The 27921-nt window shown below is 36.9% G+C and overlaps 1 long non-coding RNA gene across 1 annotated transcript in view; it reads left to right on the top strand.

Moving 5' to 3' along the window:
• The window catches only part of LOC139004850 (uncharacterized), a 204103-nt gene that overhangs the window by 166729 nt on the left and 9453 nt on the right, over positions 1-27921 (top strand). The window contains exon 2 of the long non-coding RNA XR_011470619.1: positions 25029-25080. This is a non-coding gene — a long non-coding RNA (uncharacterized lncRNA). The remainder of the gene's footprint in view (positions 1-25028; positions 25081-27921) is intronic.

Here is a 27921-nt window from a genome sequence, read left to right as displayed (position 1 = left end):
TCGGCTCAGCTGTCTAGACATTGAAGTACCAGGGCATAGGCCGTTATTGCTGACTCCTGGTCACCTGCATTTTGTCCCACTAAGTCTAGACAGGTAATTAATTAATTGGGGCATAATTGGGACAATTGGTTTCTGGGTTCTCTATTCTATTCCATTGGTCTATATGTCTGTTCTTGTGCCAGTACCAGGCTGTTTTGAGAATAGTGGCTTTGTAATACAGCTTGATATCTGGTATTGAGATCCCACCTACTTTGTTCTTCTTTCTCAGAATTGATGCAGCTATTCAGGGTCTTTTTTTATTCCAGATGAATTTTTGGAGAGTTCATTCTAGGTCTGTGAAATATGCCATTGGTATTTTAATGAGAGTGCATTGAATCTATAGATTGCTTTGGGTACTATGGACATTTTGATGATGTTGATTCTACCAACCCATGAACACGGTATGTTCTTCTATCTGTTTATGTCTTCCTCTATCTCTTTTTTCAGGGTCCAGTAGTTTCCTGCATATAGGTCTTTTACCTCCTTAGTTTATTCCTAAGTTTCCCCAAAGAACAGGAACAAGACATGGATGCCCACTCTCACCACTCCTGTCCGACATAATACTGGAAGTACTAGCCATTGTGATCAGATAAGAAGAAGAAATAGAAGGCATCCAAATTGCAAAGGAAGTAAAACTGTCCTTATTCACAGATGATAGGATACTGTACATAGAAAACCCTAAAGATTCATCAAATAATTATCAGACTTAATAAATGAATTCAGCAATGAAGCAGGATACAAAATTAACACCAAGAAATCTATGGCATTTCTATACACTAATAATGAACTTACAGAAAGAGACTAAAAAAGCAATCCCATTTACCATCACACCAAAAAATTCATCCTATTTAATTATCAGAATAGCTCCTTCCACTAGCTGATATTTTCCACATTTAATTTATTTGAGCTATATCATCAATTATTTTTATTGATTTTAAACCAAAAAGTCAGAATATGTCTTAAATCGCTTTTGAGTAATTGTCCAATTAGCACTTTATTTTTCTTTAGCATACTATATTAAATAATGGTAAAATCTCAAAATTAATACATATTTACTTAAATGCTTAGAATATTTATGTAATTATTATTGATTTATGATAGCAACTCTAATTCTACAAAGGTAGGCATCTTGTCTGGCTTATTGTGTCAGCAGCAACTGGAACAAAGTCTGTGCTGAATGAAGATTTTTTTGATTCAATATGTGAAAGAAACCTACAGTAAGACATTAATGCAGTTTATTTAAATTCAGTAATTAGATAAAAATACCTGTAAGCATCATTATATATAACAGCAGTCTGGAGATCCTAAGAAATATGATAAAAAATTTAAAGATTAGGAAGAATAAATTTATATTATTTGCAGAAAATATGACTGTCTTTCTAAAAAAGAGAAACAAATATTAGTATTGTGTCTAACAGGAGGATAAAATAGCTTGTTGACTACATGAAAAATACACTCAAATAAAATTTTAGAAACTGATTGACATGTTTGAAAGCTAAATGGTTGAAGATTACTGTATAACAGCAATGGAAATAGAAATCCTAACAAATTAGCTGAACTAAAAATGTGTAAGCTATAAATCCATAAAATCTCATGGAGAGAAATATGACTTCACTAAATGGAACAAAAGAAAGTTCATTATGACCAAGATTTCGTTGTTTTCCTAAATTATTTAATAAGATTCTTACAAATATAATAAAAATTTTATATTTTTAATGTAACTGTTTCAAAAAGTAAAAATAAATGAAAGTTTAGAGATAGGCCCAATATATAGAAAAACATTTAAGTATTAATTTTCCTTTTTTCTCCTTTTTATGGTTTTAACTGAGCATTTAGTTTTATTATATTTTTCTTTTGTAACATATCAGTTCTATTTTTTAAAATAATTTAGTGGTTTCCCCAGAGTTACAATATACATTTTAACTAATTTAAGTTCACTTTCAGAAAACCCTGTGCCACCTCCCATGTACTAGTAGTGCCTATACTTTATAGTATTATTCTCCTTTTTTACCCTAATCCCATTTCTTGTGAAATTGCTGTCATTCATTTCACTTATCTATATAGTATAATCCAATGCACTGATACTATTATTGTTTTAGACAAACTGATTTCTTTTAGATTAAGAATATGAAAACTGAAAGATTATATTTTACTTTCATTTATTCTTTGTTTGATGCTTTTCTTTCATTATGAAGATTAAAATTTCTGACCTATAGCTGACCTTCTTCCTGAAAAACCTCTTTTAATATTGCTTGCTGGCAGCCTACTGGCGCTGAATCCCTCAGGTTTATTTTTATTTTTATATTTTTTAACATGTCTTTTAGAAAGTGTTTCCTGGCCTCAGAATAGATAAGGTTCCACTCCCCCCCACCTTTTATTGAATTTATTAGGGTTACTCTGGTTAATAAAATTATACAGGTTTTAGGTGCACAATTCTACAACACATCATCTCTATACTATATTGTGTGTTCACCACCCCAAGTCAAGTCTTCGACCATCACCATTTATCCCCTCTATAACCTCTTCCACCTTTCCCCATCTGTTCCTTCCCTCCAGGCAATCACCACACTGTTGTCCCTGTCCATGAGTTTTTTCTTCTTTTGTTCTTATCCTTCATCCTAGTCCATCCAGTCCCCTTCCCCCATCCTGAAAACTGTCAGCTTGCTTTCTATTGTCTGAGAAAGTCTTTGTTTTCCATTCACTTTTGAAGAATTATTACAATGGATATAGAATTCTAGGTTGGTGGTGTTTTTCTTTCAACACTTAAAATATTTAATTCTACTGTATTCTTTTACTTTTTCTGGTAGGAAGTCTGCTGTAATTATTTTTCCTTGCACCTCAACAGTTAAGGTTTTTTTAAAAAAATATATTTTTATTGATTTCAGAGAAGAAGGGAGAGGGATAGAGAAATAGAAACATCAATGATGAGAGAAAATCATTGATTGGCTGCCTCTGGCATGCTCCCTACAGGGACTGAGCTAGCAACCCAGGCATGTACCCTGACCAGGAATTGAACTGTGACCTCTGGGTTCATAGGTTGATGCTCAACCACTGAGCAACACCAGCCAAGTGGATAAAATCCAATTTTGATCATATTAACTTTTCCATCTCATATTCTACTTTTCAGTCCCCAGTTGCTCCACTTTGGTCTCTTAGATCCCCAGTTAATTTACATTGATTTGCACAACCATGGTTTGCAATGAAAAAGACAGTATTATTTTCTTTTTTTTTGAAAGAACTTTTCCTTCTTGACCCCTTGACAAATCCTTATTCATCCTTCAAAACTAAGATTTGATGACAATTGCTCTGAGAACACTTTCCCTGCCCACTCACATTCTCATTTACCTTTCTACCTTATGCAGACTGCTAGTTCCTAAGCTTTCACACTGCACTGCATTTCTGCCTTTTATATCGATCTGTCTTTCTAGACTCTGAGATACTTAAACATACGGTCCTACAGTAAGCCCTCAACAAATCTTTAGAGAATAGATTTGCATATGAAAGTGGGCCTTTGGAACACTTTCTTAATGGGCATTAGTGGCTGAGTGGTACAGACTGAAGATGTCAGCAGAAGCAAACAGCTTATTAAACAGTTTTCATGAGACCTTACTTGATTAGATCTGTGGGCAAAAGAGAGCTTTAAGCACAGAGTCACGGGGACCACCTATTAATATTCATGGAAGATGGTCGTAGAAAGGAGGCTATGTTCTCTCCAGACATTCGAGCTAGGAGGTCTACGGAAGCTTACATATTTTTGTGTTAAAGTTCTCTTTGTTTTCATTTTGGATTTAGGTGTGGAGCGGAATGTGAGAAAATTAGAAATGTGAAGAAAAGAAGCATAACCTTTCCCCCCTTTATTCTTGTATTTAATTGATGTCTTATGTTTTATTGTAATATATAGTGTTTGAGGTCATCTTGCTGATAAGTTAATAAAACAAAATAGTCTGTGATGAATAATGTTAGTGATATTGACTCATCAGTAGAGAGCCCTGTCAACTGTTACTTTGAGCAGTGCCTCAAATTGCTAACACAGTGTTTCTAATGACTTAACATTAAAGAAAATAAGAGACTTTCCACAGATACATTCATGTAAGAAATAAGGTGATCATAGCACACATGAAACAGATTTTTTATAACTGATGAAAGATAAACACACATTGCTATGAAAATGTCTACTCATCTGCTCCATCCTCTAGTTTTATACACGCTTGCTGAGTGTGGGATTCTCTTGTTTCCTCTTCCTCCAGTTTTCTGCGTTATTATACACTTCTAGATAATCTCAGCTTCAAGGGACCCTGGTGATATGGTGATAAAAAGGCAGAAACCCAAACTACCCGTGTAACCATTTTCAATCCCGACTAGCATTTAACTCCACTAAATTGAACTATGACAAGGTTTCTGAAATAGACACTAGATTTGAAGAGACTGTAGAAGAAAGAACTAAAGAAATGGCAGAACAGGTTATATGGAACCATCGATGTCTTCAGCATCATGGCAAAGATTGACGCAGTCTGTTTAGTCAGAGTCCGAAGAGAAAATGCTCCCGTGGACTGATCTCTCCCTTTCCCTCTACTACACACAGACATACTCAACATTTCTGAACAACTTCTCTAAACTGTAGCTAGCATGCACTGGGGCAATGGCATCAGCCCAGTTAAAAGATAAAGCATGAAGCTGGCGTTTGTTAAGTGTTTTTTTCTCTAATTCTAGCATGGTACCTGGGACATGGTAAGGAAATAGTATATTTTTAAGTAAATAAATCTGTTTTACATTTCTGTAATTTTCAGCAGCAGATTCAGCCTTTGACCGACATGAATGAACTTGAGGCCTAGATAGCTATAGATTGCTGACTTCATGATCCATTTGAACTGGCCATTAAGTAGCATTTAGGCTTTTTTTGGAGAAAAAAAAAAACCACCCACAAAAAAATGGAAGCCAGTAGTGATTCTACCTTTTATACTGATAACAATTCAATTCCTTTCAAAGGAAAAGATTTTACAAGAGAATTTCAATCAGGTTTTATGTTGATTTGAGTGGGTTGAATTATGGAAAAGACTTGCCTTTGGCATTTGAATCACAATAAAAGGTACAAAGAAGTATGGCATTGTATGGGATGCAAATAGGACCAGTAATTGAATAAAGAAGAGGTCACACGGAAGCAGGAACATCAATGACATGTCTGTTAACATGTTTTGAGATAGAAATTAAATATATTATATCTCATTGTGCAATAAGACTTTTTGATTAGAGATAATATGGTTCTTTGTAAATTGTACTGAGTATGGGTAGTTCATTATAGTTACCTGTTAAATATATGTGATAATATGCTTATATTTCTTTAGGCATACACATATTATGGGTCTGAATAAGAGATCAAGAAAATAGGGATGTTTTTTGTAGGCATAAAAAAGATCGAGGAGGGAATTTTGGGTTTTCCTATCTTGATCAGTACAAACTTGATAGTTATGTAAAAAAAATCAGCAGATATTAAAAATGAGACAAGAATGATTTCACAGTGTCAATTGGCCAGTTGAAAAGATAATAAAAATAATAAGAGCTAGCATGAGCTGAATAATTGCCAACACTAATTGAGACTAACTATGTTCCAGGTAATATTTCAAATGCTTTACATGAATTATTCCCCTTATTGATGAGTAATAATAATGAAATGAGGGAATTAAGATCATGGGGATCATGTTTGAGGAGACCAGTGGGAGGCTCCACAAAGATTCATTATTATTTCAAACTCAATGTGTCTAAAACTCGCTGTCTTCCCTCTCAAACATGCCTTCCTTTATATTCACTCAATTTCATAGTGACTTGATCCAGTTCCTCCTCCATTACCCACCCCTTAGAGTTATTTTTGACCTCTCTCTTTTGTTCCTCTCTCAGCATCTAACTCATTTAATCAGTCTGTTAATTTCACCTTTGTAAGATTCATATTTGCAAATTACAATAGAAATTTAAAAAGCAATACAGGTGCTGTTTGCAGGAACTGTTTTATGTTTGAGAGGGGAGGGAGAAAATGCACAGTGGTGACTTTCTGCCATAGGACAGTAATGCTCTGTGCAAGACTTCCTTCCTTCCAATAGTCCTAATAATCACCTTAAACATGAATAAATCTGTGCTCATCAAGGTTATTAAGTTGGTCAAGGTCACACAGCTCTTACGTGATAGATAGATCCAGGATTCACTCCAGGGTCTGTGTAATTCCTACTGAATAATATTGCCTTATCAATATTATACACTATCAAATGATTGATTACATAGTGGTACAATTAGATTCATTAATATGTCTCAAATTACTAATTTAATAATGCCACAAATCTATTTTCATAACAAAGTTTTAAAATTTACTGACCTGTGCTATACTAGATTTGCCAGATAAAATACAGGGCACCCTGTCATTTGGATTTCAGCTAAGCAATGGATGTGCTTATAGAATAAGTATATCCCATGCAATATTCGGGTTATACTTATAGTAAAAAACGTATTGCTTGTTTATCTGAAATCCAGTTAAAGTATGTCCCAAATATTGCATAACTTGTATTAAAAATCCATTAGTCATTTATCGGAAATACAAATTTAAATGGGTTTCCTGTGTTTTTAACTGCAAAATTTGGTAAATTTATACTAGGCACACATATCTAATCTTGTAAGAATAGATTTAAGTAGGAGGCAGAATTTAGGAATTATCACTGTCTCAGTGTCATCAATATCTCATCTCATACCCATAGAGTAGTATTTTAAACATTTCATTTGCTCCTTACCATAATCTTATGAGGTAGTTATTATTGATAGCTCTACATGACTGATAATGAAAGTGAGGTGATACCATACTCATTAAAAAAAAATTAAAACAATAATTTAGGATTTGATGGGTCTTAAATCATATATGGATATTTAGGCCCAGAGATATGATCCCACACCTGGGATAGATGCATGAAAAGTACACCTTTGAAATATCATTCATATATTTTTAAATGTATTCACAGTGTGTAAAGCAGTTGGCATCATGCTATGAATTAGCATGCGTGAAACTATGAGAAATTTTGTTAGCCGAAAATTTAAGAAAGGCCTTAGGTGAAAATTATATATATATATATATATATATAAAATAATAAAAGCATAATATGCTAATTAGACCAGACGTCCTTCCGGATGTCCTTCTGTCCTTCTGGATGAAGCCAGGGCTGCGAGGGAAGCCCAGGTCCTGGTGCCAGAGGGAAGCTGGTGCCAGCAGCTGGGGCAGTGGTTCTCAACCTGTGGGTCGCGACCCCTTTGGAGGTCGAATGACCCTTTCACAGGGTCATAAGACCATCCTGCATATCAGATATTTACATTACGATTCATAACAGTAGCAACATTACAGTTATGAAGTAGCAACGAAAATAATTTTATGGTTGGAGTCACAACATGAGGAACTGTATTTAAAGGGCCAGAAGGTTGAGAACCACTGAGCTGGGGGAAGGAAGGCCTACTCTTGCACAGATTTTGTGCATTGGGCCTCTAGTGTGTGTGTGTATATATATATATATATATATATATATATATACACATATATATATTTAGGCCGTGTTTTATTTCTTTCTTTGCGATGCAGAAGTAAGCTTCTTATCATTACATTTAAGCTAGATCTGAAGGCTACTTTTGACATGGTTAAGACATTTACACTTAGAAATTATAATTAATAATTTTGAATGAACTCTCTTCTTGTACTTTTAAAGCATCCTCTCCTTTTGACTTTATAACCCATAAGCTTTAATCTTGAAGGTTTTGATGATGTTTTATAGGATTCATAAATATTCCAGTATTGTTAGATGATAAACATGTATATCTCTGGTTTCAAATTCTTAAAAATTTTCTCTTTAACTGGATCTTACTTTCCCTTTAATTTTTATAATTTTCAGGTTTTGATTTTTACTTCTTTCCTGAAGTAAAATACAGTAATTTATTAATTGCAATGTTTTCATACTTAAGTGTTTTACTTTCTCCAGAAATAAAGTTGTGTTTATTGCATATCTTAAAGGCTAATATTCTGTTATGCTGTTGCATTTTACCTATGTTGCTAAGAGTTACTTACAAAAATATTGCTTCTCTTTACTAAAAGTTATTTTAATGGTTAACACACTCCCTTAATTTTGTCCCATGGACATTTCTTTTCCTGTAGGTATGCATCGTTGAGTGTTTTTTTAATGCAGATAAATGGAATAATAGGCTTAATAGGCAGAAATTTGCAAGCAAGTTTTTAAGGGATGTATTTATTTGCATATTAAATATGGCTGAATAGGCAGTTGGCTTTTTTTCATGACAGTTGACTTTCAAGGCCTCTTTCAGAAGGTCACTCACTGTTCAGGTCCTTTTATATCTCCATGGTTCTGTGATAGATTGCATTGCAAGCTAAGTGTTTTTAGTGTGCCTAATAAAAAACAAAATAAACAAACAACCAAAGGAACATTGACTAAACAACGTTGTCTGGATACCCACTTGACAAGATGGTCTGATTTAAGTGTATGCAAAGGTTCCTATATTCGTTTTATTCCAAGCCAACTCATATTTTTCTAGTTCACCTTTGTTTAGGAAGCCCAGAGTGTGATTCTTCTTCCTGCTTTATGACCTCACATTTTTCAGTAACTTGGAGTAATTACCCCAGTGAAGTAAACAGATCTTTTTGCTGGTGAAAACTGGAGGATTGCTCCTTTTTCTAGTGATGCTGTCTACTAAATCTGAATGAAATGCTTTCTTTTCTCCTGTAAGAGGGGAAGATGGTTTCTTCTAATACTCGGGGAGGAGGGCAAACTGTGATTTACTTTTCATTATATTCAAATATCTAAAGAAATCAGAGGGAAGAATAAATTTTCAAATGAAAACTTGGTTTGATTATTTGAGCAGAAGAGAAAAACTGATACTTGGGAAACATCATTCTGTGGGAAATAAATGGGTCTGTAGTTAGGTAAGAATTTAGTGCCTACTACAATTAACTAGGTAGAATACTGGTTCAGCCAATCTTAGATGATAAAAATGCTCACAATTTCAAATGAACAGAGATCTTTAGAGTGCTGAATAGAGATTGTAAGGAAGATAATGTGCTTAAAGCAATATAATATTACATATTGTGTGAGAAATATCTATATCTTCCACAGTAGTTAATATCTTGGGCTCTGGGATTAAGCATTATTGAGTTACAATCTTGACTTCATCTCTTATCAGCCTTTGGCAAACTGCTTCAGTTTTTAAACCTCAGCTTTGTTTAATGTATGAATGATAACATGTAAAATATAGATTTAGTGCAAGAAAGGGTGCTCTCAGTAGAAATGTTGTAAAACACAAAACATGCCTGGAATATAGAGAGCAGAGAGGACAGAATTGACATAAGAAAACAAAATAGCTCTGAAAAAAAAGAGGAACTACATGAGAACACTGTTTCACATGCATAAAAATAAGAGCATATTCAGAATATCATTAAACCTTGAGTGAAAAAATAAAGACCTGTGGGGAGACATCAGATAAGTGAGTTGAAGAAGGGCAGTCAGATCACCTGGGCTAGTGTGGACATGCGGACAGGGGCTCCCTCCACTGTGCACTAACCTGTAGGGATAGCTGGGATGCTCCACAGATTTTATTTTATTTTTTTGTTAATCTTTATCCAAGGATATGTTTCCATTGATAAATATATATATATATATATATATATATATATACATATATATATATTTATATATTTAGAGAGTGTAAAGAGTGTAAAGGAGAGGGTGAGACAGAGAGAGAGAAACATCGATGTGCATGATGTGTGGGATCAAACCTGCAACCAAGGTGTGTGCCCTTGACTGGATTTGAACCAGGGACCCTTCAGTCCGCAGGCCAACACTCTACCCACTGAACCAAACCAGCTCGGGCTCTCCACAGATTTTAAACTGAGTGCAGCCCTGGAAAACAAGGGAACTGTCTGCCTAGAGAGAGCTCCTATAGGAAGGTTGGGGAACAGTGAGAGAAGCAGAACCTACTGAGTCCAGGATAAAAGGTGTAGGTGGGAGGAATGTGAAAACGGAACAAAAAGGGGAAGGATCTCTCATGCTCAGTGTCCTCCACCTCAGGCGCCTGTCCGCCACTTCACAGTCATCTACTCTGAGGATACTCTTTATGATGCGGAAAATAAGACAGTTTTGGGGGGCTAGCAATCTGAATCTGTGCCATAACCTAATGTGCATCCTTGATAGCCTATAACTAAGTCACTGCCCCTTTCTCCACAATCTGGTCTAGCAAGACCTGTTTTCCTAATTCCTCCCAATTTACAGAGGGGCCATAAACAAAGCATGTACCAGCTTAGCTCTAGGGGAGGTTACTGACACCACCCAGATGGGCATTTAGACACAATCTAACTGCCCCATTCTGACTGACTCGGGAGGGGCTGTGGAAGCCACCACAAAAGCCTGGTAGTTAGGAAGCAGATAGAAAACAAAGAAACCGAAGGCTATAAAGCGAAAGCTCCTCCATATTCACTCACTCAGGATTTGGAGAATGACCCCCTGAGTTACTGTACTGGTACATGTGAAACATCTGAAAATAAATGGGTTTATCCTGGACCTCTGAGTACTCCTGTGTATGGTTCAGTTGCCTGTTAAATTCTGTAACATTTAAACATGATCAACCAAGAAAGAGAAGTCTGAGCAGATCATTCGGTTGTGCCGATTAGAGGACTCAGTCACATGTGTAGCTTGTTCACCTTTTAAATGGCTTTTTTCCCTTTGGAGCATTCTCACTTCTTTACTCCTCCTCGTCACCCCAGTAAAACCCAATTCCCCAGCCTTCCTGCTCAAGCATGACTTAATTTCCACCCTAGTCCTACACCAACATGAAATGTGGATTGGGAAGAGAGAAAGGCAAGGAAACTCTCTGATTGGTAGAGGACGGGGAGAGGGGGGGGATAAAGAGCTTTCAAAGACAAGAGTCAGACATGGTAGCATCAGTCACCAGTGACTAAAGGCTGGGGATTAACTAAACTAAGCTGGCAGGTCAGCTTGGGAATTGTCCTACGTGGATGACTTTTAGCTGATTCTTAGGCCCTTCTGGGGATGATGTGTAATAATTTCAATTTTTAAATAAATTCATTTTTGAAATAAAGCAAAACATGTATTCTGTTGCTTCCATCAGTGAACCCTCCGTGGCACAGTAATAGATCTCAAGAAACGGAACTGGAGCTTGGTTTCCTGCTGTGGGACAGGACTCTGGTCGTCTGTAACACTCAGTGGCAAACTGAGTCCTTGGGGTCATGTATAAATGCATGAAGCATGCCAAGAATATATATGGGGGGGGGGATGCTGGGTGTGTTTAACTAGAAATAAATTAGTGAGGTTAACTCTTTAAGATCTCAGTGTGAAGTACAGAGTCTTGAAAAAAGCACAGAGCCTGTGTTACCATTCTGTAATATCCTTTGCAGAGAAGAGTGGAAATAAAAAAAAATCAAAGCCAGATTATTGACCAGGAAAGAATGGGGAGCTGATGGCGAGAATGGGACACTTGGGAAGATCCAAATGTCTCAAAATGGCCCGAATTCTGGAGCCTGGCCACGCCTCCTTGATCAGCAGAAGCAGTCTCGCCTTCTCTATGTGACAGAACTGTGGAATACCCTGCGACCATCCGGCCGAAGGAAGCCACTCTGCAAGAAGAAGCAATTTCTCCTAATGTGCTATTCAACCACACTTCATTGCCTCCACACGCTAGCATGCCCCAAGGAGTCCATTACAAAGGCCGACCTGGGAAACGGCTGGTATAACAGAAGGAAGGCGAAGATGGTGCTGGTCTTTTCTATCAAAATTCTGGGAAATGTATGTGGGAGTGTTTCTTAGGATGCGCACCCTTCTTAGCTCAGGGGACAGAGAAGCCTAGCTTTTGGCTGAACTGGACTTATCAGAAGGCCGCCCTCACCAGAGATTCTATGTTCCATTCAGCCGCCCAGGCAGCGGGGAGTGCTATCGCTTGTGTGGACTGTGCTGCCCCCTAGAAGCTATAGATGCCTGTGGCAAATGAAGTTGAGGTGCTATTTCTGCCTTGGTAAAATAGGAGGATTTGACAGTGAAGAATTATATAGCAATGTGGAAGTGAGTTCATCGTGTGTGACCCACACACCAGTTCCTTCTCTGTGTCCCCAGCAGCATCCGGCAGTAAAGCAGTGGATGAAGCATCGGTGCTGGATGAGTGGTAGACAGTGACAGGAATTCACTGTAGAACCCGCATCATCGTAGGAATGAAGACCCAGGAACGGATCTGTCCAGAAGGACGGGGGCCATTTTTAAACACAGATTTTGAGGTTCAAGCCTTGTGTAGCTCCTTCCTTTCCTCTAGAATGCTCCCATCATTTTTGTCAACCTGAAATTCTGTCCTCTGGAGCTTGAAGTAAAAAATGTAGCTTCCTGCCATCGTGATCTGTCTAGTTTGGAGAGTGCCAAAAAGATGCAGATCTCACCCAGTGTAATTGTCTGCTAAGCGTGGCCTTATTTCTTGTTTTGGCTTAATTTTGATTGCCAGCCAGTGCCTTCAAATAATTGTGTTTTTTAAAAATATTTTATTTTATGTTGTTATTGATTTTTAGAGAGAGAAGAAGGGAGAGGGAGAGAGAGAAAGAAACATTGGTGTGAAAGTGAAACAGCCCTAGGCTGCCTTCTATATGCCCCCTACCAGGGATCAATCCTGCAACCCAAGCATAGGTCCTCACTGGGAACCAAACTGACAACCTTTTGGCGCATGGGCTTATGCCCAAACAGCTGAACCACCCCAACCAGGGCTCAGATAATATAAAATCTATGTAATATATCATTTATTAGATAGTATTAAAGACTCTCAGGTGGGTTCTGGATCAATATAAACTCTAAGAACTACTTTGAAGTAATTGAATTTATTTAAAACAAAAAGATGGCATGAATAATTAAATAAAAATATGATCCTTATTTTTAATTATACACAGATATAAAGCATATAATAAATATTTTCTGCAAATCACCTAAATTTTAAAATAAATATTCTTCTTTGAAAATTTAAAGCAAAATTTGCTGTACCATAAACTTGTAGTTATCACATCATATTGAAAACCAAATCCAAACAAAAGAAAACAAAACAAAAACCACACACACAAAAAAACAACAACAATCTGAAAATGTTCTGGTTACCATTTCTTATTTATTTTGGAAAAACTTTAAATTAAAGGTAATGAATTACTTCAATTCAAGAGTGATGCTGTGTTGCACAAGATTTAGTCTGTGGCATTTAGTCAGTATAAATATTTTATTTTCTGCTTTCTCAGGCATAGATTAGAATGTTATTAGTGACAAATACTGGGAGAATGTGTTAATGACTTGTAAACCACCTTGCAAATATCAAACAATAAAAATGATACTCATTTTTATATTTTTGAGAAAAATAAATTGTCTCACTCCCATTATCAGGAGTTAACCAAATAGATGTATTAAGCAAACAAATCCTTGTTTAATTATGAAAGCAACTCTACCTTTCAGAGAAAGATTTGTTAGCCATGTTCTGACAAATGATGAACTTGTTATATATATGAGAGAACTGACTCTAATACCTAATGTTAAGGCAAAAATAAAAAAAAGGAATCTGAACTTTTTTTGATAAAAAGAAATACTGTTCTTAGGTTTTCCTCTAAGTGAGAGATAGCCTATTTCCCACCAAAGAAATGTAGTTTTTCTTTTATACTTTGAATCTCTGTGACATAATATTCAGAAATACTTTAGTGTGATTTGGGTGAATGCATAACAATGAGGAACATTTTATTTTTCACCACTTATCCTGAAGATATGTCTGATGAGTTCCTTCTGCTTCTCATAAGTAGGGAAATAGCACTGCAGGGCTTGCTGTGAAGGGATGACAAGTGATTCACTGCAAGCCTGTTTGTGCAAAATGATGGCTGTGGGCCCCGTAGAAGTTGCTTAGCTGGGAAGATAAAAATATGTTCCAACATAGGAAGCTGGTGGTTCCTGGTGATCATAATGCAGTCTACGGCGTACATTGCATGCCTGCATTAAACTACCTGCTAATTTGTCTTTTATCCTGGACCTTGGAGTATTTATGATGGGAGTTTGGGAGAGTGCATGAGCAAGAAATTGTTTGTGTGTGTGTGTGTGTGTGCTCTATCTGTGATCATTGTAATAATTTACTTTAAACAGATGCATTTCTGTCTTCTAAAATATGTTGTCTCTAGCTTATTCTTATAGCAAAGATGCCGGTGAATGGAATGGATTGCATGATTTGGGGATGTGGATCGCCTGATAATGCATAATTCAACCATAGAATGACAATCTGAGCTCCCATAGCAGCATTGCCATTCAGACTCTAAGTCAGTGGTTCTCAACCTTCCTAATGCCGCGACTCTTTAATACAGTTCCTAGTGGTGACCCCCAATTTCATTGTTACAAATTGAACATAATTAAAGCATAGTGATTAATCACAAAAACAATATGTAATTATATATGTGTTTTCCGATGGTCTTAGGCGACCCCTGTGAAAGGGTCGTTCGACCTCCAAAGGGGTCGCGACCCACAGGTTGAGAACCGCTGCTTTAAGTAATCAATTGTCCTTATAACAATCCCAATGATTTCTCTGCATCTTTTTCTTCCTTCCTTTCTTTCTTTCTTTCTTTCTTTCTTTCTTTCTTTCTTTCTTTCTTCTTTCTTTCTTTCTTTCTCTTTTTTTTTTTGTTATGTTGGAGCAGAAAAGTTGGTTCTGTAAAAGAAAAAATAAATATAACATAGATAGAAATTTAAAACAAGAATAAAGAACAGATGTACATATTTGTAACTAATGAACCCTTCCAGACCCTGTAGCATAGGCAGACAGGTCAACATGATACAGGACACAACATTCTAAATTCGTGCCCTCCACCAAAATAAAATAAATAAATAAATTAAATAAAAAATAAAAAATAGGCAACTAGACAAATGCCCAATTAACTTATGTAACGCTCCAACTCTGCCGATGAAACTTCCTCTCACTCCCCTTTAAAAATATTCCTACAGAAAGAATCCTTTTCATGTTCTGGATTTAGCATTAGAATCTTAGTGGGTAAGTTTGTAGCCAAAATGAAAAAGCACAAGAAATATTTTCTGTATATTAGATCCTGAAGGGACCCAATTTTAATCCCAGACTCCTAATAAAACCTGTAATAGAAAAACTGAGCTATACCATAAATTTCGTGTAGAATTCATCATCCAAATAATATTTTTTTCTGCTTTTGCTTCATTTCTGTGCTGAATGTCTTGGTTCAGAGAGAGAGAGTGTGTCTACTGTGAAAGATTTATAGCAGAGTAATATGAATCGATGTTCTAGTGATGTCAGTTACCTTTGATTTTAGATTTATGTGTTAGTTCCAATTTTTTAAAGTAATTTTTCCTCTCCTATGAGACATACGATCATTGCTAAACCATCATAGATGTCTAGAGACACCAATGAACTCCCATAATGAACAGCAAGGGGCTCCAGATTCCAGATGAAACGCTCTTTTCTGTGAAGAAGTTATAGCCACAGGCTAGAGCCAAATCTTTAGTTTTTCAGCCTAGATTTCTGCTACTGAGAGAAAGTAGAAGGCACAGTGAGTCTGTTTCTAACAACTAAAGGGGGTAATGAGTCTGTTGCTAATCAGCTTGGTTCTAGAATGAAGCCAGAGCCAAATAAGATGCCAACTGAAATATATATATGATATATCTCCTTCTAAAAATAAGATGGATTGGATCATTTTTAAAGCAAGCTTCGGACACATGAAAGTTTTAAAACTGCCCAGATTCCACCACAGAGATTTGAACTCTTCCAACAGTCATGTTTGACTTGCAGCCTGGCAGCTTTGAACCCCAAGGTGTGCTACCTTTCAGGTGCGAGCTGCAAATTAAAATGACAGTTTGAGAAATAAGAGGTGCATTTAAACAGGTGCTCCTGTTCCATAGGAGCCTTGCTGGGGACTCTGTTATGACCATGCCGATGCTCTGACAGTATGAAGTGGAGCTTGTCACTCTTCCACCTGGTCTAGACAACGGCTGGAGGCGGAACCCCTTTAGAAAGTGGCACACACCCTGCAGCTGCTCTTTGGTGTCTCATAAATAAACACCCAATCATGGGCTCATTCTGCTCATTGAACCCATTTAGGAGCCCCGGGTCATTGTCCTCTTAGGCAATTGTCCACCCACTATGGTTTTTAAGGAACTTGTTTTTGAATAGGATCCTTTAAAGATGAACTCAGTGTTAACAGGAAAATTGTGAAGAGCACATTGGGTTTTTATTTGTTTGATTGTATTTTATCTAAATGACTACATTTAATAAACAGCCCTTCCCTGGGAAGTGTAATGCTATTTGTCTCAGTGGAGCTCCACTGACTTGCTTTAATCTCCCCTGGCACTCATTTATCCTCGAGTTTTTATTTCTAAGCAATTTTGGTAGAATGATCTGTGCTTTGCGTATGTACATCATTCGACTAATTTACTTATTCCTGTATTACTTTGTGATTCACAGATAAAAGAGGACCATTAAAAGCAAGGTACTGTTTACTAGAATTCTTTGTTTTTCCCAGTAGGGAGTTTGATGCTTCATCAAATGAGATAGTAAAAAGAAAGAATGTATCCTTTTTTGAACATATCAAAAGTATTTTATTTAACTTTTAATAGTTTGCCAACTGGGACAGTGTGTTGCTCTGAATCAAACATCTTGCTATAATGAGCTTGGTGGGTGAGGATTTTTAAATTTATTTTTTGCCTGAGGTCTGGATTATGTTCAAATCATTGTATAGATTAAATGACATTTAGTTCATGTGATTTGTCTGTGAAATCCTTAATGTTAAGAAATTTTGACTTTTCTTGGCAGAAAGTTCTCCTCTGTCATGATGTCACTGGCTGATAAAACACATAAAACCACTAAGTTTAATCATCTCTGCGGTTTTCCAATATATTTGGTAGCAAAAGGATTCCATTCCCTGTGCACTTTCAAAGCTCACAGTTTGCAGCAGGCAAAGACCGCTACATCCTTCACGGGGAAAACATCGAGAAATCCTTGAAGCATGCTGGCGTCGAGCTTGCCCAGAAACTAAATAGTGTCTGCTCTCTTGAGTAGTCTTCAAAGGGCATCCACAATTCTTTTCCCTCATTCCCACCATATATAACTGTCAAAATGCAAATGTGGGCTTAGGCAAGACATGCACTTCAGTGTAGACAAATGTCTGAAATTTTCCAGAAATCATGATCCCGTAAAACTTACTATCAAACAAATTAAACTAGTATATTCAACTTAATAAAGCAGAACAAAATATTTAACAGTGTCCTGGCCTCTGATTTCTGAATAGAATGAATAAGCCATAAGTGTGAGATACTATATTTGAAAATGGAAAGATCTTTTGGAGTTGAGGTGAACACGGGTACACAGGACTTCAAAGGGCTGATATTTCATCATCTGCTCTTGAACAATGGAGAGAGAGAAGCCAGTCTTCAGTAGACTGCGTTTAGGAATGATGATCTTGGCTTCGTTATTCTCCAAAGCAAAGTTGCTGAACTCGGCATTATATCCTACCTCCCAGAATTAGTGTCTTCCCATGTTTAATAGTTTAATGATTTAATCTAAGCAGCAGACAAATCTCTAAAAAGATTTTTAAGAATTCAAATACATTAGCACAACTATTGCATTTCTATGTCATGATAGTCTAGCAGTTTTGAGAAATTACTAAAAGTGATGCTTTCTGCTGTTTGTAATGTGTTTACATGATGCTCCCTCATCTGCTTTGACTATTCTCTACATTTTTAAAGTTTGAAACAAGAACTAAAGAATTTGGGGAAATAAGTGGTTTTCTAATCTCTTTTCAAGTTTAAGCTTCGGATAGAGATTGTAATGTAGCAACTATGACATAGATGTCAAATACAAAAATTTGTCTATTTGGACATGAATTTTGATTTCTTATGAAACGATAGATTTGTGGCTGGAGATGGAGATACATTCTACTGTGAAGAATTCACTTTGTAGCAACTCACACCTGCTGTATAGAAAGGGAAACAATTGATAAGTCAGTGACAGGAGGAAACTGCAGACAATTTAGTTTCCAAACACATAAGGAAACATTCAATATTAGCAAAAGAAAGTCATCATGATATATTAGGTAACGCTAATATGTGTTAAGATGAAAGTCATGAAGATACGGCAACAGAAAAATATAATCATTTTTTCCCCAAAAGAATCTGATCTAAAAGAGCAGGCGGGGAGTGGGGGGTGGGCAGATACAAATACATATATAGGGTGTCCAAAATTCGCGCAAGATTTGCAATTCAATTCAATTGCAAATCTTGCGTAAATTTTGGGACACCCTATAGAACCATGATGGGCAGGTTCTGACTGAGAGATGGCGATGAAAGAAGCGGAAGTGGTATTGTTGTGAGATCATTCTAGAGATTGCCTAGCAAGATGGAGGAGAAGCTCAATGCTTTCCTGATACAGTTTACAAAACAGAGAATATTGTGCTGATGGCCAACCGCAGACATTCAGACATCTCCTGGAAATCTTCTTCTGCTAAAACTGAGCACATAAGTGATATTTGCCCTCCTTTTTGACCATTTTATTCTTTGGGTAGTGGAAACAATGAAGGGCGCTCTTCTTCCATATTTAATTTATGCTAACGTAGCCTGTTCAGGTTGGCTTCTTTCACTTATAGTATATATTTCACGTGCCTTAATATTTTTACATGACTTGATAGCTCATTTATTTTTAGTGCTGAGTAATATTCCAATGTCTGGATGGACCACAGTTTATTTAATCAAATACTTACGGAAGGCCACCTTGTTTGCTTCCAAGTTCTAGCAATTATGAATAAAGCTGCTATAAATATCCATGTGCAGACTTTTGTGTGTATATAGGTCTTCAACTCACTAGGTCAATACCAACGAGCACCATTGCTGGATCATATGGTAAGAGCATCTTTAGTTTTTTTTAGGAGACTGTCACACTGATTTCCAAAGTGGGTGCGCCATTTTGCATTTCCAAGTCTAATGAATGGGAGTTCCTGATGCTCCGTGACCTCACCAGCATTTTGTGTTCTCCGTGTTCTGGATTTTGACGATTCTACTAGTTGTAGGTAGTTGTGCATAGTTTTTTGTACTCGCTAACAAATTTGGGGCATAATATTCATTTGAAGGTTATTTGCATACCCAGGAGATGTCCTCTCTTTTAAGATCAGTATTAATTGGCTTCCCCACCTGGGGTTTGTAGGGTAAGACAGCAGTGTTCTTTAACTTGCCTCTTCTCCCACCACAAGCAGTCTGATCTTGCTCAAACTCTAATACTGATGCTGACTCAACCACACTCACCAGCACTCTGGCACTTGGGGGGTTTCCTACCATCTATGTTGGGAGTCCATTTGTGCTGTCTCCTTTGTTTTTTTCATTTATTATTTTTGGTGCTTTGAAGCCTTTTTTAAGTTTTTGGTTTTAAAAAGAGTTTGGGAGAGATTAAAAACCTTCATTGTTATCATGATGTTGTTAGAATTTCTAACAATTACTATTTAAATTACTTTATGGCATACGAAGGTGGTTCTTTATGTCAAATGCTTTATAGTGGTTATTTGAAAGTATGCTCTGTATTCAGAACTACATATCGTTTTTTCAGGGGAAAATGCATTTTCCGTTTTTTTGGGGGTGCTTTTCCAATGGCAGGTCAGTCAGGAATCTGAATATACTTAGTTACCCTCAAGGATTCAATCCATACTAGGAGTTGTATTGTCATTTGTGTCTGGACTCTCTAAGCTAGATTTCTAAGTACTCTGTTTATAATCTTGGAATTTTTCATTTTAAAAGTTTTATAGATAAGTAGGAAAACATTTTAAATAGTAGACAGAACCTTTCAATGGGTATTTTAATTTCCTGGCAATTTTGAGATTGTACTTGCTTGGGTAAATACAGGTTTGTTGCTATTGGTGAGAACTCCACAGATAAATTAGTAAAGTCTTTTCGATTTGTTAAGATACTCACTGTTGCACTGCTAAGGCATAGCATACATCACACTTAACTAAAAAAAGACAAACTACACTGTGAGGATTGTATTCTGAAGGGTTAAAAGGCAGCAATAGGTTTCCACTAGATAACATTTTTCTTCTAATTTTTATTTAACATACATATGTTTGCATTTTTTATTAAAATATAGTTGACATACAATATTAGTTTCAGGTGTAGAACATACTGATTTGACATTTATGTACCTTATACAGTGATCACCAGGTTAAGTCTAGTAGCCATTTGTCACTACAAAAAATATTAACTATATTCCCTATGCTGGGGCATAAATTTGCAAAATTTTTTTCATGATGCATTTGGACATTTGAGCTCTATAATTTTGCCTAAAAATTTTAAGTACTAAACTGTCATTGTTTATTTTTGAATTTAGGAGCTGTGAGTGTTACTAAACTCATTACTAAAGTTTGAGTTTACTAATATCTTGTATATTAACTAAAACGGTCTCACATTGTGATTTCTTGGAGAGTAGTTAGTGTGTCTTATTCTTATTCCATTATATTTAGTATAATATGTGGCCATTTAGAGCGGCTCATAGCTCTTCTCCCTTCTTGCATTTGTTCCCTGTCACCATTTCCTGAGCCTCTTAAGTAAAGCTGCTTTGAACTGAACTAGTCTAGTCTACTGAGGACATTGAACCATATTTTCAATGATGTGAATGTTAGAAGTGTATTTGACTCTGTTGGTTTGATTGCTCTCTTCTCTTTTGATTCTACCCTTTGGTTTCCTTTTCCTCCCCTTTATAGTAGTAGATGTGGAGCTACACTGTCCAGTAAGGGAGCCAGTAGCCACATATGGCTATTGAGTATTTGAAATGTGACTAGTCCAAATCAATATGTGTTGTAAATGTAATATACACACTGGATTTCAAAGATGGTATGAAGAAAGATTGTTAAAACATCTCATGAAAGTGACTATTAGTTGAAAAGAGAATATTGGGATATGTTGGGCTAAATGAAATGGTAATTAAATTTCACGTGTTACTTTTTAATTTTTTAATGTAGCTATTAGAAAAGTTTAAATCACACAAGTGGCTCACGTTATATTTTAATTGGGCAGTGCTGATCTGGAGGGGCTACAAAAGGCTATATAGATTTTTTGCACCTAAACAAAAAACTCCCTCATTGTTTCAGTTCCCTCAGCCTGGCTCATTGTGAGATCATAAAGGTTATATACCAAGTAAATTACCCAAAGATGTCCCCTTTCTATATTTGTATTGAAAATCTGTGGCACTTTTAGGGTTGATAGAGGATAATGAGATCTGGAACCCCAGCCAAATATAGCCTCATCATGTTATCATGAATGCATGAAAAGACTTACAACAATATTATGACCTTTCTACTTAGTGGACAGAAATTGAAATGAGAATTGATCGATTTAGAGACTGCAAACTCAGTCAGAGCATAATATGTGTTGTTAAATTTAAACTTTTACTCAGTGTCAGTAACTCTTTCACATTATTAAATACTTTATTATTAAGAACAAAGTCACTGTTTGTAATCATCCAAGTCTCCATGCTATCTCACAATTTGAATAATAGAGCTTCCCCAAGCTAATAAATGGTGGTAGCATAGAAAATGAATATTAATAGAATTTCAAACCCATAATTCTATTTACACTCAATTTGTAAAGTGACAACAATCTCAGGGGTGTGAGGAAACATAACAAGCAACAAAAGAAGTAATTTTTATTTCTTCTGCAATCAGCAAAATTGAATGTCCAGAGGTGAGGGAGTCTTTGTTGAATGAAAAGACAACTGCAATGTGATAATGAAAGCATTCAGTTTAATGTCATTTATTCAGACCCTAGATTCATGGATTAAACCTCAGGATCTAGCTTTTCTTAAAAACACTTTAATTTGTGAACAGGATCTGATATAAAGAAGCTCAAATATTGTTTATAAACTAGAGGCCCAATGCACGAAATTTGTGCAAGGGGCTTGGCCCTCACAGCCATGGCAGCTTGCCTCGGCCCTTGCAGCCTGGCTTTATCTGGAAGGTCATCTGGAAGGATGTCTAGAAGGTTGTCTGGAAGGACATCCAGAAGGTCATTTGGCTGTCTGGTCTCATTAGCATATTACTCTTTTATTATTATAGATGGTATAAAACAACTTCTACACTGAAAGTTAGGCATATCACTTGAAGATGCTAACTTTTGTTACAATAAACTAATAAATAGTGATTGGAATCCCTGTCTCTCCTTAGAGAGTTATTATCAGTGGTGTTCAGTAAACATTAGATTTTTTTTTTTTTTTCCTTTTTGGGTTTCTTGACTAATACGGAAGCTTGCTTGAGATAACTAATGTGAATGTCCTTGCCTTCTCACCAATATACAGAAACACAAAAGATATGTTTACAAGAGCATGATAAACCAAGCTCATTCGTCTATGATCTGCTAGACTTCAGGAAAAATTTAAACTAAGGAAAATATCCAAAAGGAACTTGGTCAAAAACAGTGGCTCCAAGCAGTGTTTTCAAACATTACTTACTGCCCCTCTCTGATTTATTTAGAAATGTGAGGGATGTTGTGGGGAGGATTGTTTGGGCTACTACAATGACTAGAGGATGCTACTGATACTTAGTGCATGGAGGTCAGGGCCCTTGCACATCCTGCAGCATGTGGGAAGTCCTCCACCATAATTTCAACAATGCTGCCACTGAGACACACTGTGCCTGGAGATATCAACCCACACCTTGGGTTGGCTTTCACATTACCTCCAAACTCTGCTCACATCGCTCTTGACAGCACTGAGCTCATTTAGAACTGCTCCTCTCAATCAGCCTCATTTAGTTCTTCTTTGAAAAATCTAAATATAATACAACATTAGAACCTTAATATATTGCTTATGCAGAAATTATGAATTGTCATATTTTGGGTCAAAGTGCAGAAAACTGGGGATTGGTAACAGATTTTTAATGGTAATATTTTCACATGTATAATTTTAAAGTGTTCCCCTATTCCTTTTTCTTCCTCCTCTCTTCTTCCTCTCTTGCTTCCTTCAGTATTCCTCTTGCTACATAAGAGTCACTAAGATGAACCCACATTTTAGTTGCCCACATATGAAGGGACCATTTTCTGTAATAATAAATTTGTGTTATAAATAAAAATAGATGCCTAATTATCTAACACTGATGTCAGCCCCAGCCTTCTAGAAGACTGTCTTAGAAAACAGTGTATTGTAAGGACATGGTGAGTTTCCTGTTATTTACAGAAATATTGGACTTACAGACATGCTCCTCCTCCTTTCTTAGAAGTAGAGTAGAAATGGGGGGACACGTGTTTTCTTTTCTTCGATTTTCATCTAGAATCTTGCCGTAACTTCTATTTCTACTGCTGGTTGCTACCATTCATAGGTCTAAATTCTTGTAGACTCCCTTGAAGTACTGTAGTATAAGAACTAAAGATTCTTGTGCTACGTTGATATCTTTGGGCCTCAGAGGGCCCCAAGGCCTAGTGTAAGTTTATCTGCCCTCATCAGCAGCCCCCAGCACTCAGTGGGAAGACTCCCTCTGGCTAGTTCCTTTCAGCTGGACTCACCCAATGGGCTCCAAGGTGAGGAATTAGAAAAGTAAACATCCTCTTATTGGGAACATGGATATCTTGTCACTACAAAGCCTGCCTCCCACAACTCCAGCTATTCCTGAGTGACACTGCTGTGTGGCCCTGCACGACCTATGATGTCCTCCTTCCTGGCCTGTGACCGTATGTGACCATTTCATCTGTCCAGTGTCAGGCGTCATGTGTGGCCATGTCTAGGATCTGAGGCCAGGACTTCCTCACTCACCAAGGGGGTGAGGAGTTGGTGAACAAAACAAATGGTGTCATGAACAGAATGGCCCCACCACAATGGGGTCCCTGGGAAGCTTTAACTGACTGCTTCTGTCTAACTAACTGGTTCCTGTTACGGGGAAGGCCTCCTGGGACAGAACCCAATTTCTAGAGGGCCTGTCGCTCACACAGCATTCTGTTCTCTCTCAGGTGCTGCCATCTCGTTTCCATTCTAAAGTGTCGCTCTTGCCTCCAAGGTGAGAACTATTATTAATGGACTATATCCTGGCATAAGATGCTGTTGAGAGAGGTCTGTTTCTACAAGATAGTCTCTGAGAATCCCACCACCACACCTGAGGCCTCTGTCAAGCCTACATAGGGGTGATGTGAGGCTGCTGTGTCAATAGGGGCTGGGGGAAGTGACAACAGTGTCTTAACTGGCGGGCTCTGAGTCCTGGGGGCATGTGGTCTGAGTAGAGCTCTCAAGGGTAAAGATCCCGGTATGCTGCGTCTTGCTGGTGATTGGAGATTGATGACAGGCACATATTTCATAGGGCAGTGCTTCTCCCACTTGAACGTGCCTGGGAATCACCTGGGAATCTTGTTAAATTGCAAACCCATGGACTACACTTTGACCTGCAAGGATAGGGGGTCAGAGCACTGAAATGAGTGTCTAGACCAGTGGTTCTCAACCTTCCTAATGCTGCAACCCTTTAATACAGTTCCTCATGTTGTGGTGACCCCCAACCATAAAATTATTTTCGTTGCTACTTCATAACTATAATTTTGCTACTGTTATGAATCGTAATGTAAATATCTGATATGCAGGATGTATTTTCATTGTTACAAATTGAATATAATTAAAGCATAGTGATTGATCACAAAAATAATATGTAATTATATATGTGTTTTCCGATGGTCTTAGGCGACCCCTGTGAAAGGGTCGTTCGATCCCCAAAGGGGTCGCGACCCACAGGTTGAGAACCGCTGGTCTAGAGGATGGTGCTGACATTCCATTGTGATTTGGGCACTGGCTCACCCCACGTGAACCAAGATCTAGGACTTCTTGCTGGAAAAGAAACATACATAAACTATGAAAGTTGTATGGATGTCTGTTGTGTTCTGGACATTGACTAGACACTAGTAACATGAAGTAAAATATTCACTGTCTCTTCCCTACAGGGACTTCGTACCCAGTGGAATGCAGCGTATCCTTTCTCTTCTGACCAGGCTGGTGAGTGCTTTCTCAGTGTAGTGAACTGAATATTGCCCTGTGAGAGTGACAAGGACAGAGCTGATCATGTTCCCACTTACCTATGGCAACAGCATATACAGGCGATACGAATCCCCTCTCTTGTCAAAACCACTTACTAGCATTATATATATCCTCTGTGACTATAAACATTTGTTCTTCTACCCAAATGTCCCTAAATTTTGCAAAGATACAAACATAAACAACATTATTGAGATATTAATTATGTGTTCTTGGTTAACAAAAGTGTCATTACTTTTCACACATTGAAATGTTTCCCAATTTATAGAATATATGATTAAAATAAGAATGAATTTTAATTGTGTATATTTGCTACATGTGTCAGGATATTCTCTGTAAGCTATTTTAAAACTTATTGTGCCATTATAAATTCATATTCTGGGCACATGTTGGCTACCACTCTTCCTGCTAGCTTACCTTAATTAGGCTACAAACAGAGGTGAATAAGGCAGCTAGTGGATCAAGACTACTAACATCATATGAAGTAGAATAATAAATCAGTAACCATCAGAATGAATACAACTTTATAAATAATTTAAGTGATGCCTATCTGCTTTACGTACAAATGAGAATAAAATATTTACATGTGACAGGCAGCTTCATAATGCCAACAGCAAAATCAATTGTCTGTAAGTGCTGGAAAAAAATCTATGGCATCATGGGGTTCAAAGCTGATATCAAATCATAAATACAATAGTCAAATCAAAAAGTGAAAACAGCATGGGAAAAACTATAGCATATGTGAACTAAAGTTAATGATTAATCTTATGGAGCTATTTATTTGTTATTCATTTATTTGTTCATTCACTCACTCATTCATTTATTTTTGTTCATGGGGAAATTCAAATCAACATACACAATCTCCCCATAAGAATTTCAAGTAAGGAAGTAAAAGTATAGATATTTCAATATGTTTTTACAAATTTCCACACAACCTTTCATACTCTAATATCCAGCAGTATATTCTTCACATAGGTAGATTGGACTTTCTATCTTATAGGCCCACTGTCACTATTTTCAAAATTAGATCCACAATAAATAATGGCTAAACTGAATTATGATATCTCTGACTGGCATCTCACTCAAGCCACAGTCATACTTTACATTAGGCCTCGTCAAAGAAAGCATTGTTCTAAGGAAGCGTAACATATTTACCCACCTCTGAGGTTCTTCTATAATGTTAGACTTTGTGCATGTGTGTGGAGGTATGTGCTCTTTGCAGCCTCTTGCCCATTTTCTGTGGTACCTTAAACTGGCACAAGTTCAAGATAAATAACATCTAACAATGTTAGAAGGCTTGACTATTTTGGGCCCATCAGGTAATAGAAGATGGATGTTATTGTAGAGAAAAGTTTCATTACAGGAAAGTTGCATACTGTTTGACAGGCAATTCATTTTATGTATTTCACACAGAGACTATATCCCAGGAGTTATGTTTCACAGTCATCAAGAATGGGGAATGCATTTTATATTTTTAACTGCAAATAAACACAGTGATTAGCTCATCATTGGTGAGATGTGATAAAGAATATTAATGACTGTCAAAACTCATTAAAAACACATGATTTTCAATAATTTAAAGTACATATTATTCATGTGAATTAGTATAGAAGTATAGATACATTTGATAAATGCAATTTAAAATTAGAATGCTTTGGCAAATCATTCAAACATATGCATGTTGAAAAGATTAAATTTATCTGTATTAAATATGATAATTACCTTTCAATTCTTTATAAAACAAATGTAGATTTTATGGAATAAAATTCTTCAATCATTACAAATTGCAATAATATATATGCTTCAGAAGGGAAATCTTGTGAGTACAAAGTAAAGAATTTGATTTATATGTCCTAATCAAAGATTATGAGGATTAACTCCCCCTTTAAATATTTTAGAGAAAATAGGTGGAAATAACTCAAATTTCCCTTTAAAGATAGTATTGACAGTTCTATATAACAAGCCAGACACCAAAAAATCTTAGAGATACTTAACAATGAAAGTGAAGTTTCTTAAGTAAAATTTCATAGAGGAAAAGTTTTCCCAAAATGTCTTTTTGACCTGAGTTAGAATCCCTTTCATCTACCCCAGTGAATACTTTGCAGTAAAATAAGAAAGATTTAACTTAAAAATATATTTTTTATTGATTTCAGAGAGGAAAGGAGAGGGAGAGAGAGATAGAAACATTAATGATGAGAGAGAATAATTGATTGGCTGCCTCTTGTATGCCCCTCCTGGGGATCAATCCAGCAACCTGGGCATGTGCCCTTGACCAGAATTGAACCCGGACCCTTCAGTCTGCCGGCCAATGCTCTATCCACTGAGCCAAACCAACTAGGGCAAAGTTTGACTTTTTAAAAACGTTAAGCAATTTATACAATTTAAGTGAGTTTTGATTTTCACAGTGTTACCAGTGAATTTGTGGTTATATATGCATGTTTATATAGGTTTTGTTGGCTCATTCAAATATCAATAGAGTATTTTTGCTATTGTGTTTCCTAAAAGCTGAGTTTATTATAGTACTACTAGAGGCCCGGTGCATGACATTCATGCATTGGAGGAGGGGTGTCCCTCAGGCTGGCCTGCACTCTCTCACAATCTGGGACCCCTTGGATAGGGTCCCTAGGCCTGGCCGGTGATCAGGACCTATCAGGGCTTTCCTCCCCCTGGCTGTGGGCAGCTAGCCCCACCCCTGCTGCTGCCACTGCTTTCCATCTGTGTGGTGCTGTCCTCCCCTCCCACGCCACTGGTCGCCTCCCTCTGTGTGCAACAGGCATGGGATGCAATTGCTTGGCTGGCCTG

Source organism: Myotis yumanensis, unplaced genomic scaffold (genome assembly GCF_028538775.1).
Source record: "Myotis yumanensis isolate MYYU_CA2020_CCGP unplaced genomic scaffold, mMyoYum1.0.hap1 SCAF_3, whole genome shotgun sequence".
NCBI lineage: Eukaryota > Metazoa > Chordata > Mammalia > Chiroptera > Vespertilionidae > Myotis > Myotis yumanensis.
This window is presented reverse-complemented; position numbering and strand designations above follow the sequence as displayed.